Here is a 19,609-nt window from a genome sequence, read left to right as displayed (position 1 = left end):
TCCGTCGATAACCCAGTACCTTGAACCCCACATAAGGGATGTATTCATAGCCCAGTACGCTGATTGCTTATATTTAAGGAGGATTATTTCCATGCATTAGGGGGAGATTTCAAGTACCACATAGAATGCCAGGAAATTAATTGGGACTTCACGTTCCTCCTCATAACCACGTACTCAAGAATCTGGACTCTACGTTCGGATTCACAAATTTGCAACACATGCAAATAACCTGCCAGATTCATTTACTGATCTCAAAGGTGTTACAAAATCTTTCAATCCGGTTAGAAATGCGCCCGAAGAGTGGAGGTACCAATAAAAACCACTCAACTCCCTGTTTCATAAAAAGAGGGGGAGTAGTACGGCCTCTGACCAAGATCTAGCTTTTTGCAAAGCAACGAAGGAAATCGAGGAATCCTCTAAATCAGTAAATGCAAGTCAACCTTGCGTTGATGAACACCTGATGGGTAGTATACACCCAGTGGAAGGGAAACCTCCACAACCCCAGCTCCAGCTTGCACACACTGACTGGGACATCGGAACACCCAGACTCACGCGTATTGGGAAATCACGAAGAGTCATCATGGGTGCATGATATTTGCTCCAACTATACCGATTCTGGAGAATCACATAACCAAAGCCTACAACTGTCGACAAACATCTCTTGTTTGATTGCAAACAACCTTCACAATGATTCAGATCCAAAGACCATGGCCATGGCAGAGTGTGTACACACTTGCTAGGACTGAACTCATCAAAGGATGCAATCCAAGCAGATATAGCCTCGACTCTTCCAAATGAATTCCCTATGGGATCATTCAATGTGCTTTCTTCCGAAAACGGAATGAGAAATACAAGGTGGTGAGAAAGCAAGGCTTGTAGCATAAGGTCGGGTTTCCGCAGAGATCCGAGACCTACCCTCCAGACATGAGTGAAATCTCGTTCCGATAAATATATCATTGGCAGTACAAATCATCTATCTATGCAGTTGATAGGTGTACTGATGATACGTCCAATTTGCATCACTATTTTATATCATAATTTGCTGTTATTCATTGATATATTTCATATTGGGACACAATACTTATGTTATTTCATCTATTTTGCATGTTTCATGATTATTTGGAGATCGAGCACCGGAGCCGGGATTCCGCTGGAAAAAGCACCGTCAGGATGCAATATTTCGGAAGATCAACTCGTGGAAGGAAGTTTTACGGAAAATCCTATTTTTCCGGATGACGGAGGAAGCCGAAGGGGGAGCCAGCTGGACCCAGGGTGGGCCCACACCATAGGGTGGCGCGGCCCATGGCCTGGCCGCGCCACCATGTGGTGTGGGGCCCCCTCGGCCTCTTTCGCCTCCTTTTCTTCGCGAAACCCTTCGTCCCGAAGACGGAAGCCACAGAGGAATCCTCACGAAGGGTTACAGCCGCCTCTGCGGGGCGGAGAACACCAGAGAGAAAAGAGCTCTCCGGCGGGCAGGAATCCGCCGGGGAAATTCCCTCCCGGAGGGGGAAATCGACGCCATCGTCACCGCCATCGAGCTGGACATCATCTCCATCACCATCATCATCATCTCCACCATCATCACCGCCATCTCCACCGCTGGACATCGTCACCGCTGTAGCAATTTGGGTTTGATCTTGATTGTTTGATAGGGGAAACTCTCCCGATACTGATTTCTACTTGTTGCTTATGCTATTGAGTGAAACCATTGAACCAAGGTCTATGTTCAGATTGTTATTTATCATCATATCACCTCTGATCATGTTCCATATGATGTCTCGTGAGTAGTTCGTTTAGTTCTTGAGGACATGGGTGAAGTCTAATTGTTAGTAGTGAACTATGGTTGAGTAATATTCAATGTTATGATATTTAAGTTGTGGTGTTATTCTTCTAGTGGTGTCGTGTGAACGTCGACTACACGACACTTCACCATTTATGGGCCTAGGGGAATGCATCTTGTACTCGTTTGCCAATTGCGGGGTTGCCGGAGTGACAGAAACCTAAACCCCCGTTGGTATATCGATGCGGGAGGGATCGCGGGATCTCGCAGTTTAAGGCTGTGGTTAGATTTATCTTAATTACTTTCTTGTAGTTGCGGATGCTTGCAAGGGGTATAATCACAAGTATGTATTAGTCCTAGGAAGGGCGGTACATTAGCATAGGTTCACCCACACAACACTTATCAAAACAATGAAAATTAATCAACTGTATGTAGCGAAAGCACTAGACTAAAATCCCGTGTGTCCTCGAGAATGTTTGGTCATTATAAGTAAACAAACCGGCTTGTCCTTTGTGCTAAAAAGGATTGGGCCACTCGCTGCAATTATTTCTCTCGCATTTTACTTACTTGTACTTTATTCATCCGTTACATCAAAACCCCCGAATACTTGTTTGTGAGCATTTACGGTGAATCCTTCATCAAAACTGCTCGTCAACACCTTCTGCTCCTCGTTGGGATCGACATTCTTACTTATCGAAGATACTACGATACACCCCCTATACTTGTGGGTCATCAAGACTATTTTCTGGCGCCGTTGTCGGGGAGTGAAGCGCTATTGGTAAGCGGAATTGGTAAGGAAAACCTTTACTGTTTGTGCTGATTTTATTTCTGCCCGCTGCTATAAGTCATTATGGAGAGATCTTCTCTTCAATTTCTATTTGGGAAATCTACTACTACTGCAACGGTAGTGGATGAGGCGCCAGGTGAGGAAGTGATACCATATAAAATACCTACGAAAATTATTGAACATGTTATGGATAACCGCTATGAAGGGGATGGAACCGTCCATCCTGGTGATCATTTACTGTTTTTGCATGAATTATGCGGGTTATTCAAATGTGCAGGTATTGCTATGAATGAAGTTAGGAAGAAACTATTCTCTATATCGCTGTCTGGTAAAGCGGCGCATTGGTATAAATTGTTGAAGAATGGTGATTCTCTTGACTGGGAGGACATTGTGCCTTTATTCTATTCCAAATTTTATCCTCCAAGTGAAATTCACAAAGATCGGAACCGCATATATAATTTCTGGCCTCATGATGGAGAGAGTGTCAACACCCGGATTTTTAAGTCCAGATGCCTGTTATGCCATACATCGCAATCCCAGGAATATTGTTGTTGCGAGACATAACAGTTGAATATCATAAGTCATCATTCATTACATATCATAGTCGTCTTACAAATAGATCACATGATCCAATATTACAATAATAGTTTAACTATTGTTTCAACACACATCACAAATACATAGCGGAAGCGTAAAGATAAGGGACTCTCTAGTCCACAGGCCAACGCTTGACGTCAGGAGTAGTCCTAGTTGTCGTAGACGTCCTGCTGTTCATCCTCTTCATACTGCTGTTCCTCTTCATAGTCTGGCCATTCGAATAGCCAGGGACAAAGCCGTGAGTACTTCAAAGTACTCGCAAACTAATACTAATGTAAGTACTAACATTTCTAGTAAGGGGGATGCTAAGCTCTAGTTTCTTTTGCATAAAGCCAATTTTAGTTCACAAGTATTTGAAATAAAAACTCTTCAAGTGCTAACTAACTCAAGTAGGGACATTAGTGTCATCCCCACAACTCAGTTGTGTTTTCAAGTCAAAGTCACCATTTCAAGTTCAAATCACATGTCACCCTTCACATGTCACATTTTTGAAAATGGTCTGATGACGGAACAAGTATGGCCTTTCCAACCGTCCATAACCGTGGACGCGGCTATTCGAATAGTTCTACACTCTGCAGAGGTCGTACACTTGTGCCACAACATTTGCAATAATCCGTCGAGTTAACCGGCCCTGATTTATCACACTCCGTGTGCGGACTACCAACCATAACCTTTCACCTACATACCCTAGTATAGGCACCTCTCCCCATGAGCTTGGCCTCCCGGTGAAGACAAACTGTCGGCTCGGGAACCGCACGAGGCTTGGGCCGGACATTCACCTCAACTCACGTCATTTCTCATCATTGCTTTTGTTGTAGAGGCAGCCTCCAGCATAACCCCGATGACGCTTGTTTAGAGGGAACCCATACTAAGGTACATAAATTTCCAGTTAAGCCCTTACCCATAATCAGGTATTGTGGGGGTACTTGTAAAATTGGAATGGTATCGCATCCGAACCCAACCATCAGTTTTGGTAAAATTCACCAAGTCATTCACAAGTCATATTCACCTTCAAAATCTTTCAATAGAATGACTCATCATTCCAAGGTTTTCATAGTCATTGCACACACACAAATTCCCATCTAGCATAGCCAATTTCAATTTAGCACTAGCATCTAGGTATGAGGGGTGCTAAGTAATTTGCTTTGCTTCTAGACTAACTTTGATACTCTTGTACTAATCCAATACTAACCCAGTGAATCATGAATCAAAAGGTACTTTGATAAAACAAAAGTAAATAAAGCTTGTAAGGTAAAACTGGGACATAGGATCATAAGCATAAATTAAAGGGAGTAATGCCTTGCTCATGGTGAGCTTTGCACTTTGCAAGAGTATTATCTTGCAACAATAGAACTTGCAAAGGTGTTAGCTTGCAAGAGTATAGCTTGCCTTGGTGGTTGAGGTGGTCAAAGTGGTCTTCTTCTCCTTGAAAGTAGACTTCCTCCTCCTGATAGTCTCTGGTACTAGCGTCTAAAATATGAATACGAGGATACAATCACCAAGCTAATTCAATGGCTATCACACATATTCACACAAGCTACTCTAAGCACACAATTAATATAATTAGGGTGCATTGGTGGTGTTGCTTGAGGACAAATAATTTCCTCTCATTATATATGTAAATGATAGTTTCCATATGGTTCTTGAGAAATAATTTCCTCTCATTGAAATCTTCTTAAGATTTAATTTCTCAAACAATCACACATGAATTCATGTTGACCTAAGTCAACCATTCATCATCATCATTTGAAAAAATGATTTAAATGAGGCAGAGATACCTCATACTATTTAACACTTCTACAAATGATTTAAAATCTCCAAGTATTTCATATGAGAGCATTTGACCAGGGGTTCAAAATTCATATGAAAGTACTTGGGACAAGATTTAAATGAAGTGAAACACTTCATACAATTTAATCCTAACATGGTAGTGATTTAATGTCACCAAATAACTCAATATGAGATTATATAGACCATGGTCACTACCTCATGTTGAATTACTTGAGAACAAGATTTAAATGAGAGGAATACCTCTCATATGATTTAACACATAGTTGTAACTAAGTTAACAACTACTATTGAGGTGAGTTAATATCATCAACAATTCATATGAGACATATATGACCAGAGTCTCTACCTCATTTTGAATTGTTCATGACAAGATTTAAATGAGAGAAAAACTCCCCTATGATTTATTAATAGTTTTGGACAATATCTTTGACTAGAAATAGCCATATAGTCCTTTATTTAAACTATGGCATGATCATGCAAAGTGAGCATGGTATACTTTTGCATAAACAATTAGTACAAGTGTAATGTGATTTATAGGAGTTGGAATTAACTTAAAAGCATTTTTTGGTGGATTTTTAATAATTATTCTAAGGCGAGAAAAGTCCATGTCTTGTTTATTTTGCTACTTTAATTCTACAACAGATATTGGTTTGATTCCAGTGGCATTGTGTAGATAAAATCCTAAGCTTTCCAAATATATATAATTTGTAAAATTTGGCCAAGTCAAACAGATTCTATGAATTTTCAAAGTTGGGGCCAGTATTGAGATTGAGTTGAATTTAATTAAAACTCGGGTTTAAATTAACGAGTCAGTGGGAAACATAGTTGGGCCAAATTGAATAAAAACGGCCCAGGTCCAGCCCACCACGGTCCACAGACGCGTGGGCTGCCTGACAGCAGGGGACCCGCCTGTCAGTGGCTGTTGCTTACCGAAACGGTACTGGAGGCGGTGAGTCGTTAGATTAGAAGGAGATCGGACGGCAGAGGATCGTCGTCGTCGTCGACGAGAGGCAGACGCGGACGCGGCGGAGGAAGGGGGTCGACGGCGAGCAGGGACTCCGGCGAGGGTCGGCGACGAGGCAGGAGGAGGTTGTCGATGACGGCGATGCTTCTCGAACAAGTCGCAGGTCCCGAGGTGGCTTCTAGCTCCGGCGGCTTCTGCGGCGGAGCACGGGCGGCGATGATGCAATTGAGCGGCGGTGGTGCGCAATGTTGAGGGGAGAGAGTGCGAGGAGGCTCAGAGGAGGGAGGGAAGTCGATTGGCGTGCTCAGATGAGGAGGATGAGCTCTCCTTTTATAGGCGCTCGTGGTGCTGCGGGGCGCGGGCGAGGTCAACGGCGGGGTCGTCGGTCCACAGCGGCGAAGGAGCGAGGAAGGTGCGCAGGAGGTAGGCGATGTCACGACGGTCCTTGGGGCATTAATGGCGCGGTACGGCGAGGCGTACGACGGTCGGGCGATGGCGTGTACTGGCGCGGATGCGGCGGGATTCCGTCCTTGTCTCCGGCGGCGGCGGGCAAGGGCAGTGGTCGCGCGCGTGTCTGGCGCGTCCGTGGTGGCATGGTGATGCTCACGGCGTCGAGAGGAGGTACAGGGCGTGGCCGAGGTGATGGCGTGGCGCGTGTCCAGTGGTGCTCGTACGTGCACTGCTGCAACGTCAGCGGCATGTCCTGGCCGTCCTGGGCGCGCGTCGTGCGGCGGCTGTCGACGTTGTCCGTGGCGATGGAGATGCTAGGCGTGACCAGGGAGGTGAGGTGGAGGTACTGGACACCAGGGCCAGGGTTGGAGATGAAGGGGAAGAGAGGTGGTGCGGCATGGTGGTGACATGGCCGGCATGGCCATATCCTTGCCTCCTTAGGGTTTCTCCTTGAGTTCTTATACATGCATGGGTTAGAGAGAGAACCAGGGGACAGGGTAGAGTAGCTTGGGTCAGTTGGTTTGGCCAAAACATCAATTTAAGTAGAGTTTGCAATTATTCCATATTTGCCCAAATCCATTTCTTGCAAATTTTGGTTGAGCTCATATGGTTACACAATTTGAAAGTGGTGAGTTTGGTTAAGTGGTAAATGACCGAGAGGCAATTATGTGTGGTGGTGGAATTTTAAAAATCAAAGAATTGCAAGATTTGACAAAGTGAGATTGTTGCACATAATAAAAAGTCTCAACTTTGCATGAGCATAGTTTGTGATCCAAAATGAATTTGGCATGATGGTCTTTACAAAAGTTGTTCTTTTTGATGTACTCCTAGATGACATGCAAAGAATTGAGGAAGTTTAGTTTGAGAATCTTGAGATACAAGGGCTCAAAGTAGTGACCAGATTATAAAAGACAGATTTGACCATTATTGTATGTGAGCCAATTTTGAGTTTGAATTTGATTTGATTTGTGTTTCTTTGATTCAAAAAGTTGTAATAAGTGTTAAGTAACATAATACAACTAATGGTGAAGACCAACATAGTCTAGGTCAAAGATTTAGAAAAAATGGCATAAACCATATGTAAAGGTTTTGTGATTTTCTAACTTTTATTCTTTTATTTTTCTTTGCTTCACTTTGACAAGAGTGAGGTTTATTTGGTGTTAGAATAAGTTGGGTAAAGGGTTCAAACCAAATTGAGGCAATGGGGGTGGCTAGGTCAAGATTGGATAATTTGGCTAAGTGCCACATATGCCTCTATGCATATGTTGGATTTTATTTTGTTTCTTACTTGAATTGGTTGGTAAGTGCTTTGTTGAGTGTGTTGAGGTATTTCCAATCATCTACACCAGGTAAGCAAACAAAGTTTTAGTTTTTACACAAAATAGCCATGGGCTTGCATATGCCCCTTTTTCTTAAATAAGATCTTTCCTTTTTATTTTATTTCTCAAAGATTGATGACAAGATGGATGAGGTTTAGGGTTTAATAAGTTTTGCAGTGGTTCACCATTATTTAGCAAAGTAAGAAAAGGTAGGGTTCAAGATTTTCCTATTAAGGCTATAGGCCCACATATGGCTTTTTCTTTAATTTAGGTTTCTCAAAATAGATCCAAATGATTTTTGAGAAGGTTAGGGTTTAGGGTTTTCTTATTTGATTTCTTTCTCTTTTAATTTCATTTGGTTTGTGATCTTCACTCGATCACTTTAGGGTTTTAGGGTTTATCACATAAGCATAATAACACTCATCATGGCAAAAACACAAGTAATAGGTAGGAGCACTAAGCATAGCACCCTATGTAAGAAAAGTTTTTGTTGGTTCACATTTTTGGAAAAAGGAAATTCATTTTCTCTTTGTTTTGAAATTTGGGGTGTTACAAACCCTTCCCCCTTAAACAAATCTCGTCCCGAGATTTTAAGAAAATTTAGGTTCCTAAGAGAGATTGGGCGATATGAGTTTAGCAGGGAACATACTTGGCATGGCTTGAGGTGCTTCTTGGTCTTCTGCGGCAGTCATGTTGTAGTAGCGGCCGTTGTTGTTCTGGTTCTTTCTTGCGGCAAAGCGGCGTTGGTTCTGAGCAGGTGCAGCGGTGTTGCCGTCAATCTTGGCGAATCTCTTGGGGCACTCATTGGAGTAATGACCCACAACTCCACATTCATAGCAGTTTACAGTTGACTTGTCCTTCGGGGTGACGGGGATGGCATTGCTTCCAGTTCTCGGGCCAGTGTTGGTGTTGTGGTTGTTCCCTTTGTTGTTGTTGCTGTTGGGGTTGTTGTTGTTGTGGTGGCTGTTGTTGTTGTTACCTCCGGGCTTCTGGGGTCCTCCGTTGTTGCTGGTGTAGTTGGGGCGATAACTCTGAGCAGGGGGCTTGTTGTGTCTTGGGGTGAATCCTCCAGAGGAGTTGTTGCGGTACTTACGGGTATGGTGGGATCCACTCTGGTTCATCATCCTGCGCTTGCGGTTCTCATTGGCCTCGATGCGGCTTTCCTTCCATCTGTATGGTTGAGTCCACTAGGGCTTCTAAGTCAGCGAACGGAATGTTCACTAACACAGTTTGCATCTCGTCGTGCAGTCCGTTCAGAAATCTCTCCTTTCTTTTCTCGTTGGTGTCGGTCTCATCCGGGGCGTACCTTGATAGAGTGAGAAACCTGTCGCGGTATTCCACCACAGACATTCTGCCTTGCTTGAGTTCGCGGAACTCGTCTCTCATCTTTTTGATCAGTCCTTGGGGCACATGGTATTTGCTGAATTTCAGCTTGAAGTCTTCCCATGTCATCATCTGTCCAGCATTCATTGCGCGGGCGCTTGTCCACCAGGCTCGTGCAGATCCTGACAGGTAGTGGGTGGCGAACAGTACTTTTTCTGCGGCTTCTACTCCCGCAACTTCCAGGTTGTTCTCCATGGTCTGGAGCCAGTCATCTGCGTCGAGGGGCTCTTCGGTCTTGCTGAAACTAGGTGGGTTGGTGTTTTGAAAGTTCTTTAGTTTTGACCCAGGGTGGTCGTGGTTTCCATGGCCGTTGTTGTTCTGAGCAATCAGCTGCAGTGCAGCAATGTTGGCTTGGCGTTCAGCTCTCTCGGCTTCTCGGTCTGCCATCATCATCTCTAGCATCTGCATCATGGCGTCTTGGGTGGCGCTGCGGGTTGGTGGGGCCATCTGAACATCGGAGTAGATGATAAGATAAGAGGGAAATTTCTACGGTTTGTTTGAATTTAAGTTCACAAGTTCAAAACTTGAAAGTTGAGTAGTGTTGAGGGGGTAAAAGCCAACAACACTTTTTCATTCATACCAAACATCACACATGACAAATCTAACACACCATTGGTTTGAAGAACCATTCATTCGCTCTACGATACAAGGGGATCCTGATACAACTCACACCTACTTAAGTGCTGGGGTGATACTACTCTTCCGGGTGGATTCTTCGTCTTCACGGGTGATGTGCTTGGCGAGAGGCGAGGGCGTTGTCCAAATCCCTGCGGGTTTTGTACAGCCTGAAGTCCTGGTGTGCTACATAGGGGTTCATCTCCGTGTGTGGTGGCATGGTCATCGGTCTTCCCATGGAGTCATGTCTTGGGTAGTAGATGAAGCGAGTGTTCTTGATCTTGTTTTCATTTTGTCCACACAGACGGGCAGTGGCTTCTTGCATAGCACTGACTAGTCCTTCCTTCCAGGTGCTTCCCGTTACAGAAAACCAGATGGTTTCCCATACCGGGGCTCCCAGATTTCTTCGTAGATCAGTAGAAACTTCCCACCGAGGGGGTTCTCCGGAGTGGTTGTTGAGGGGTATTCCGAAGAACTCGGGATACGGGTGTCCTAGATATTCCACTAGTTGCTTCAAATCCTTTTCGAACCTTAGGTCGCTTCCGTGACCAAGCTGATGGAACTCCCATTGGTACTCCATCTCGTGAGCAATTAGGATAAGTAAGTTAGTGAAGTGATCAAGTGTGCACAATTTTATGTAGAATTTCAAGGAAAAGTAGAGCCTAAATTTCTCTTTTTGAAAAAGAGTTATCCAGGATAAGAGTGAGAATAAATTTTCATAAATATTCACTTCATTGATTTTGAAACTAAGTTTTTCAGACGTCCATTCTAACTAGGGTCTCCTAAGGTCAAACAATGGCTCTGATACCAACTTGTCAACACCCGGATTTTTAAGTCCAGATGCCTGTTATGCCATACATCGCAATCCCAGGAATATTGTTGTTGCGAGACATAACAGTTGAATATCATAAGTCATCATTCATTACATATCATAGTCGTCTTACAAATAGATCACATGATCCAATATTACAATAATAGTTTAACTATTGTTTCAACACACATCACAAATACATAGCGGAAGCGTAAAGATAAGGGACTCTCTAGTCCACGGGCCAACGCTTGACGTCGGTGTAGTCCTAGTTGTCGTAGACGTCCTGCTGTTCATCCTCTTCATACTGCTCGTTCCTCTTCATAGTCCGGCCATTCGAATAGCCGAGGACAAAGCGGTGAGTACTTCAAAGTACTCGCAAACTAATACTAATGTAAGTACTAACATTTCTAGTAAGGGGGATGCTAAGCTCTAGTTTCTTTTGCATAAAGCCAATTTTAGTTCACAAGTATTTGAAATAAAAACTCTTCAAGTGCTAACTAACTCAAGTAGGGACATTAGTGTCATCCCCACAACTCGGTTGTGTTTTCAAGTCAAAGTCACCATTTCAAGTTCAAATCACATGTCACCCTTCACATGTCACATTTTTGAAAATGGTCCGATGACGGAACAAGTATGGCCTTTCCAACCGTCCATAACCGTGGACGCGGCTATTCGAATAGTTCTACACTCTGCAGAGGTCGTACACTTGTGCCACAACATTTGCAATAATCCGTCGAGTTAATCGGCTCCTGATTTATCACACTCCGTGTGCGGACTACCAACCATAACCTTTCACCTACATACCCTAGTATAGGCACCTCTCCCCATGAGCTTGGCCTCCCGGTGAAAGCAAACCGCCAACCCGGGAACTGCACGAGGCTTGGGTCGGACATTCACCTCAACTCACGTCATTTCTCATCATTGCTTTTGTTGTAGAGGCAGCCTCCAAGCATAACCCCGATGACGCTTGTTTAGAGGGAACCCATACTAAGGTACATAAATTTCCAGTTAAGCCCTTACCCATAATCGGGTATTGTGGGGGTACTTGTAAAATTGGAATGGTATCGCATCCGAACCCAACCATCAGTTTTGGTAAAATTCACCAAGTCATTCACAAGTCATATTCACCTTCAAAATCTTTCAATAGAATGACTCATCATTCCAAGGTTTTCATAGTCATTGCACACACACAAATTCCCATCTAGCATAGCCAATTTCAATTTAGCACTAGCATCTAGGTATGAGGGGTGCTAAGTAATTTGCTTTGCTTCTAGACTAACTTTGATACTCTTGTACTAATCCAATACTAACCCGGTGAATCATGAATCAAAAGGTACTTTGATAAAACAAAAGTAAATAAAGCTTGTAAGGTAAAACTGGGACATAGGATCATAAGCATAAATTAAAGGGAGTAATGCCTTGCTCATGGTGAGCTTTGCACTTTGCAAGAGTATTATCTTGCAACAATAGAACTTGCAAAGGTGTTAGCTTGCAAGAGTATAGCTTGCCTTGGTGGTTGAGGTGGTCAAAGTGGTCTTCTTCTCCTTGAAAGTAGACTTCCTCCTCCCGATAGTCTCACGGTACTAGCGTCTAAAATATGAATACGAGGATACAATCACCAAGCTAATTCAATGGCTATCACACATATTCACACAAGCTACTCTAAGCACACAATTAATATAATTAGGGTGCATTGGTGGTGTTGCTTGAGGACAAATAATTTCCTCTCATTATATATGTAAATGATAGTTTCCATATGGTTCTTGAGAAATAATTTCCTCTCATTGAAATCTTCTTAAGATTTAATTTCTCAAACAATCACACATGAATTCATGTTGACCTAAGTCAACCATTCATCATCATCATTTGAAAAAATGATTTAAATGAGGCAGAGATACCTCATACTATTTAACACTTCTACAAATGATTTAAAATCTCCAAGTATTTCATATGAGAGCATTTGACCAGGGGTTCAAAATTCATATGAAAGTACTTGGGACAAGATTTAAATGAAGTGAAACACTTCATACAATTTAATCCTAACATGGTAGTGATTTAATGTCACCAAATAACTCAATATGAGATTATATAGACCATGGTCACTACCTCATGTTGAATTACTTGAGAACAAGATTTAAATGAGAGGAATACCTCTCATATGATTTAACACATAGTTGTAACTAAGTTAACAACTACTATTGAGGTGAGTTAATATCATCAACAATTCATATGAGACATATATGACCAGAGTCTCTACCTCATTTTGAATTGTTCATGACAAGATTTAAATGAGAGAAAAACTCCCCTATGATTTATTAATAGTTTTGGACAATATCTTTGACTAGAAATAGCCATATAGTCCTTTATTTAAACTATGGCATGATCATGCAAAGTGAGCATGGTATACTTTTGCATAAACAATTAGTACAAGTGTAATGTGATTTATAGGAGTTGGAATTAACTTAAAAGCATTTTTTGGTGGATTTTTAATAATTATTCTAAGGCAGAAAAGTCCATGTCTTGTTTATTTTGCTACTTTAATTCTACAACAGATATTGGTTTGATTCCAGTGGCATTGTGTAGATAAAATCCTAAGCTTTCCAAATATATATAATTTGTAAAATTTGGCCAAGTCAAACAGATTCTATGAATTTTTAAAGTTGGGGCCAGTATTGAGATTGAGTTGAATTTAATTAAAACTGGGTTTAAATTAACGAGTCGGCGGGAAACTGAGTTGGGCCGAATTGAAATAAAAACGGCCCACGTCCAGCCCACCACGGTCCACAGATGCGTGGGCTGCCTGACAGCAGGGGACCCGCCTGTCAGTGGCTGTTGCTTACCGAAACGGTACTGGAGGCTGTGAGTCGTTAGATTAGAGGGAGATCGGACGGCAGAGGATCGTCGTCGTCGTCGACGAGAGGCAGACGCGGACACGGCGGAGGTAGGGGGTCGGCGGCGATCCTGGACTCCGGCGAGGGGCGGCGACGAGGCGGGAGGAGGTTGTCGATGACGGCGATGCTTCTCGAACAAGTCGCGGGTCCCGAGGTGGCTTCTAGCTCCGGCGGCTACGCGGCGGAGCACGGGCGGCGATGATGCAATTGAGCGGCGGTGGTGCGCAATGTTGAGGGGAGAGAGTGCGAGGAGGCTCAGAGGAGGGAGGGAAGTCGATTGGCGTGCTCAGATGAGGAGGATGAACTCTCCTTTTATAGGCGCTCGTGGTGCTGCGGGGCGCGGGCGAGGTCAACGGCGGGGTCGTCGGTCCACAGCGGCGAAGGAGCGAGGAAGGTGCGCAGGAGGTAGGCGATGTCACGACGGTCCTTGGGGCATTAATGGCGCGGTACGGCGAGGCGTACGATGGTCGGGCGATGGCGTGTACTGGCGCGGATGCGGCGGGATTCCGTCCTTGTCTCCGGCGGCGGCGGGCAAGGGCAGTGGTCGCGCGCGTGTCTGGCGCGTCCGTGGTGGCATGGTGATGCTCACGGCGTCGAGAGGAGGTACAGGGCGTGGCCGAGGTGATGGCGCGGCGCGTGTCCAGTGGTGCCCGTACGTGCACTGCTGCGACGTCAGCGGCATGTCCTGGCCGTCCTGGGCGCGCGTCGTGCGGCGGCTGTCGACGTTGTCCGTGGCGATGGAGATGCTAGGCGTGACCAGGGAGGTGAGGTGGAGGTGCTGGACACCGGGGCCGGGGTTGGAGATGAAGGGGAAGAGAGGTGGTGCGGCATGGTGGTGACATGGCCGGCATGGCCATGTCCTTGCCTCCTTAGGGTTTCTCCTTGAGTTCTTATACATGCATGGGTTAGAGAGAGAACCAGGGGACATGGTAGAGTAGCTTGGGTCGATTGGTTTGGCCAAAACATCAATTTAAGTAGAGTTTGCAATTATTCCATATTTGCCCAAATCCATTTCTTGCAAATTTTGGTTGAGCTCATATGGTTACACAATTTGAAAGTGGTGAGTTTGGTTAAGTGGTAAATGACCAGAGGCAATTATGTGTGGTGGTGGAATTTTAAAAATCAAAGAATTGCAAGATTTGACAAAGTGAGATTGTTGCACATAATAAAAAGTCTCAACTTTGCATGAGCATAGTTTGTGATCCAAAATGAATTTGGCATGATGGTCTTTACAAAAGTTGTTCTTTTTGATGTACTCCTAGATGACATGCAAAGAATTGAGGAAGTTTAGTTTGAGAATCTTGAGATACAAGGGCTCAAAGTAGTGACCAGATTATAAAAGACAGATTTGACCATTATTGTATGTGAGCCAATTTTGAGTTTGAATTTGATTTGATTTGTGTTTCTTTGATTCAAAAAGTTGTAATAAGTGTTAAGTAACATAATACAACTAATGGTGAAGACCAACATAGTCTAGGTCAAAGATTTAGAAAAAATGGCATAAACCATATGTAAAGGTCGTGATTTTCTAACTTTTATTCTTTTATTTTTCTTTGCTTCACTTTGACAAGAGTGAGGTTTATTTGGTGTTAGAATAAGTTGGGTAAAGGGTTCAAACCAAATTGAGGCAATGGGGGTGGCTAGGTCAGGATTGGATAATTTGGCTAAGTGCCACATATGCCTCTATGCATATGTTGAATTTTATTTTGTTTCTTACTTGAATTGGTTGGTAAGTGCTTTGTTGAGTGTGTTGAGGTATTTCCAATCATCTACACCAGGTAAGCAAACAAAGTTTTAGTTTTTACACAAAATAGCCATGGGCTTGCATATGCCCCTTTTTCTTAAATAAGATCTTTCCTTTTTATTTTATTTCTCAAAGATTGATGACAAGATGGATGAGGTTTAGGGTTTAATAAGTTTTGCAGTGGTTCACCATTATTTAGCAAAGTAAGAAAAGGTAGGGTTCAAGTTTTTCCTATTAAGGCTATAGGCCCACATATGGCTTTTTCTTTAATTTAGGTTTCTCAAAATAGATCCAAATGATTTTTGAGAAGGTTAGGGTTTAGGGTTTTTCTTATTTGATTTCTTTCTCTTTTAATTTCATTTGGTTTGTGATCTTCACTTGATCACTTTAGGGTTTTAGGGTTTATCACATAAGCATAATAACACTCATCATGGCAAAAACACAAGTAATAGGTAGGAGCACTAAGCATAGCACCCTATGTAAGAAAAGTTTTTGTTGGTTCACATTTTTGGAAAAAGGAAATTCATTTTCTCTTTGTTTTGAAATTTGGGGTGTTACAAACCCTTCCCCCTTAAACAAATCTCGTCCCGAGATTTTAAGAAAAGTTAGGTTCCTAAGAGAGATTGGGCGATATGATTTTAGCAGGGAACATACTTGGCATGGCTTGAGGTGCTTCTTGGTCTTCTGCGGCAGTCATGTTGTAGTAGCGGCCGTTGTTGTTCGGTTCTTTCTTGCGGCAAAGCGGCGTTGGTTCTGAGCAGGTGCAGCGGTGTTGCCGTCAATCTTGGCGAATCTCTTGGGGCACTCATTGGAGTAATGACCCACAACTCCACATTCATAGCAGTTTACAATTGACTTGTCCTTCGGGGTGACGGGGATGGCATTGCTTCCAGTTCTCGGGCCAGTGTTGGTGTTGTGGTTGTTCCCTTTGTTGTTGTTGCTGTTGGGGTTGTTGTTGTTGTGGTGGCTGTTGTTGTTGTTACCTCCGGGCTTACGGGGTCCTCCGTTGTTGCTTGGTGTAGTTGGGGCGATAACTCCGAGCAGGGGGCTTGTTGTGTCTTGGGGTGAATCCTCCGGAGGAGTTGTTGCGGTACTTCGGGTATGGTGGGATCCACTCGGTTCATCATCCTGCGCTTGCGGTTCTCATTGGCACGATGCGGCTTTCCTTCCATGCTGTATGGCTGAGTCCACTAGGGCTTCTAAGTCGGCGAACGGAATGTTCACTAACACGGTTTGCATCTCGTCGTGCGGTCCGTTCGAAATCTCTCCTTTCTTTTCTCGTTGGTGTCGGTCTCATCCGGGGCGTACCTTGACGAGTGAGAAACCTGTCGCGGTATTCCACCACGGACATTCGCACTTGCTTGAGTTCGCGGAACTCGTCTCTCATCTTTTTGATCAGTCCTTGGGGCACATGGTATTTGCTGAATTTCAGCTTGAAGTCTTCCCATGTCATCATCTGTCCAGCATTCATTGCGCGGGCGCTGGTCCACCAGGCTCGTGCGGATCCCGACGAGTAGTGGGTGGCGAACGAGTACTTTTCCGCGGCTTCTACTCCCGCAACTTCCAGGTTGTTCTCCATGGTCTGGAGCCAGTCATCTGCGTCGAGGGGCTCTTCGGTCTTGCTGAAACTAGGTGGGTTGGTGTTTTGAAAGTTCTTTAGTTTTGACCCAGGGTGGTCGTGGTTTCCATGGCCGTTGTTGTTACGAGCAATCAGCTGCAGTGCAGCAATGTTGGCTTGGCGTTCAGCTCTCTCGGCTTCTCGGTCTGCCATCATCATCTCTAGCATCTGCATCATGGCGTCTTGGGTGGCGCTGCGGGTTGGTGGGGCCATCTGAACATCGGAGTAGATGATAAGATAAGAGGGAAATTTCTACGGTTTGTTTGAATTTAAGTTCACAAGTTCAAAACTTGAAAGTTGAGTAGTGTTGAGGGGGTAAAAACCAACAACACTTTTTCATTCATACCAAACATCACACATGACAAATCTAACACACCATTGGTTTGAAGAACCATTCATTCGCTCTACGATACAAGGGGATCCTGATACAACTCACACCTACTTAAGTGCTGGGGTGATACTACTCTTCCGGGTGGATTCTTCGTCTTCACGGGTGATGTGCTTGGCGAGAGGCGAGGGCGTTGTCCAAATCCCTGCGGGTTTTGTACAGCCTGAAGTCCTGGTGTGCTACATAGGGGTTCATCTCCGTGTGTGGTGGCATGGTCATCGGTCTTCCCATGGAGTCATGTCTTGGGTAGTAGATGAAGCGAGTGTTCTTGATCTTGTTTTCATTTTGTCCACACAGACGGGCAGTGGCTTCTTGCATAGCACTGACTAGTCCTTCCTTCCGAGTGCTTCCCGTTACGTGAAAACCAGATGGTTTCCCATACCGGGGCTCCCAGATTTCTTCGTAGATCAGTAGAAACTTCCCACCGAGGGGGTTCTCCGGAGTGGTTGTTGAGGGGTATTCCGAAGAACTCGGGATACGGGTGTCCTAGATATTCCACTAGTTGCTTCAAATCCTTTTCGAACCTTAGGTCGCTTCCGTGACCAAGCTGATGGAACTCCCATTGGTACTCCATCTGTGAGCAATTAGGATAAGTAAGTTAGTGAAGTGATCAAGTGTGCACAATTTTATGTAGAATTTCAAGGAAAAGTAGAGCCTAAATTTCTCTTTTTGAAAAAGAGTTATCCAGGATAAGAGTGAGAATAAATTTTCATAAATATTCACTTCATTGATTTTGAAACTAAGTTTTTCAGACGTCCATTCTAACTAGGGTCTCCTAAGGTCAAACAATGGCTCTGATACCAACTTGTCAACACCCGGATTTTTAAGTCCAGATGCCTGTTATGCCATACATCGCAATCCCGGGAATATTGTTGTTGCGAGACATAACAGTTGAATATCATAAGTCATCATTCATTACATATCATAGTCGTCTTACAAATAGATCACATGATCCAATATTACAATAATAGTTTAACTATTGTTTCAACACACATCACAAATACATAGCGGAAGCGTAAAGATAAGGGACTCTCTAGTCCACAGGCCAACGCTTGACGTCAGGTGTAGTCCTAGTTGTCGTAGACGTCCTGCTGTTCATCCTCTTCATACTGCTGTTCCTCTTCATAGTCTGGCCATTCGAATAGCCAGGGACAAAGCGGTGAGTACTTCAAAGTACTCGCAAACTAATACTAATGTAAGTACTAACATTTCTAGTAAGGGGGATGCTAAGCTCTAGTTTCTTTTGCATAAAGCCAATTTTAGTTCACAAGTATTTGAAATAAAAACTCTTCAAGTGCTAACTAACTCAAGTAGGGACATTAGTGTCATCCCCACAACTCAGTTGTGTTTTCAAGTCAAAGTCACCATTTCAAGTTCAAATCACATGTCACCCTTCACATGTCACATTTTTGAAAATGGTCTGATGACGGAACAGTATGGCCTTTCCAACCGTCCATAACCGTGGACGCGGCTATTCGAATAGTTCTACACTCTGCAGAGGTCGTACACTTGTGCCACAACATTTGCAATAATCCGTCAGAGTTAACTGGCCCTGATTTATCACACTCCGTGTGCGGACTACCAACCATAACCTTTCACCTACATACCCTAGTATAGGCACCTCTCCCCATGAGCTTGGCCTCCCAGTGAAGACAAACTGTCGGCTCGGGAGCTGCACGAGGCTTGGGCCGGACATTCACCTCAACTCACGTCATTTCTCATCATTGCTTTTGTTGTAGAGGCAGCCTCCGGCCATAACCCCGATGACGCTTGTTTAGAGGGAACCCATACTAAGGTACATAAATTTCCAGTTAAGCCCTTACCCATAATCAGGTATTGTGGGGGTACTTGTAAAATTGGAATGGTATCGCATCCGAACCCAACCATCAGTTTTGGTAAAATTCACCAAGTCATTCACAAGTCATATTCACCTTCAAAATCTTTCAATAGAATGACTCATCATTCCAAGGTTTTCATAGTCATTGCACACACACAAATTCCCATCTAGCATAGCCAATTTCAATTTAGCACTAGCATCTAGGTATGAGGGGTGCTAAGTAATTTGCTTTGCTTCTAGACTAACTTTGATACTCTTGTACTAATCCAATACTAACCCAGTGAATCATGAATCAAAAGGTACTTTGATAAAACAAAAGTAAATAAAGCTTGTAAGGTAAAACTGGGACATAGGATCATAAGCATAAATTAAAGGGAGTAATGCCTTGCTCATGGTGATCTTTGCACTTTGCAAGAGTATTATCTTGCAACAATAGAACTTGCAAAGGTGTTAGCTTGCAAGAGTATAGCTTGCCTTGGTGGTTGAGGTGGTCAAAGTGGTCTTCTTCTCCTTGAAAGTAGACTTCCTCCTCCCGATAGTCTCCGGTACTAGCGTCTAAAATATGAATACGAGGATACAATCACCAAGCTAATTCAATGGCTATCACACATATTCACACAAGCTACTCTAAGCA

This window comes from Lolium rigidum, chromosome 1, assembly GCF_022539505.1.
Source record: "Lolium rigidum isolate FL_2022 chromosome 1, APGP_CSIRO_Lrig_0.1, whole genome shotgun sequence".
Taxonomy (NCBI): Eukaryota; Viridiplantae; Streptophyta; class Magnoliopsida; order Poales; family Poaceae; genus Lolium; species Lolium rigidum.
Note: the sequence above shows the minus strand (reverse complement) of the source record.